The sequence below is a fragment of the Seriola lalandi genome, unplaced genomic scaffold (genome assembly GCF_002814215.2).
Source record: "Seriola lalandi dorsalis isolate HSWRI2012SDOR001 ecotype SW California unplaced genomic scaffold, Sedor1 jcf7180002051610, whole genome shotgun sequence".
Lineage (NCBI taxonomy): Eukaryota > Metazoa > Chordata > Actinopteri > Carangiformes > Carangidae > Seriola > Seriola lalandi.
The window spans coordinates 15,281-16,069 of NW_019522163.1; the positions used below are offsets into that span (position 1 = coordinate 15,281).

The 789-nt window shown below is 46.9% G+C and overlaps 1 long non-coding RNA gene across 1 annotated transcript; it reads right to left on the reverse strand.

The window, feature by feature from the left end:
* Positions 1–98: 98 nt before the first annotated feature.
* On the reverse strand, positions 99–789 carry LOC147819630 (uncharacterized). The gene is made up of 2 exons (XR_015436753.1): positions 751–789; positions 99–534 (listed from the first exon to the last, which is right to left on the reverse strand). It is a non-coding gene; the product is annotated as an uncharacterized LOC147819630 (long non-coding RNA).

Below are 789 nucleotides of genomic sequence, written 5' to 3' on the forward strand. Positions count from 1 at the left end.
AGGAGGCTTTTATTTTGAGCTGCTACAGGAAGTGCAATGTGTTCACCGAGCGTTTGAAAGACTGCAGGGATGATTCGCACAAACAGGAGCAGCCACAGTGAGCTGCACATGATTATTTGAATTGCTCTTTGTCTGGCTCATCACCTGGGACCAGTTTGCCGTGGGAAACCCTACCAGGAGCTGAATGCTCCAGACAACACAGCTCCCAGGATCCTCTGAGCTCACAAACCCCTCCACCACGATAAGGTGGCAACTCACAGAGGGGGATGAGTTATAAATAGTATAATAGTAAACAAATAGAGTCATCTTATGTTTCACACCAGCCGTCACCTGCTAGTTCAGCAGGTGGAGCTTGGTGGGCATTTTTCTTCATGTGTCTTTTATGTTTCATGACAATCCAAGAAATAAAACCAACAAAACCAACAGCCACAAAACTTGAAAAACCAGCAACCAGTCCAAAACGTTCCCTGCTGTTTCCACCCGTTTCTCCTCCCTCCTTGTTTCCTCCACCCTCGTCGTGTCCAGCTGTGTGACCTGCAGAGAGAAGCAGGTGAGAGGTATCAGCTGTCAGGTAGGTGAGTGAAGAACAGAACAGAATCCATTTCCTCCTTAAACTGTCAGACATTATCTCCTGCACTTTGATCACATGACTCACATCAGCTGATTTCTACAAAGTCTCATCAACAACATCTGATGTGAGATGGTTCACTGTCACAGCAACAACCAGGAAGTAGCTGCACCAAGACTCACCTGACTGATGAACATCCAGGTAGATGGTGCTGATGCGCT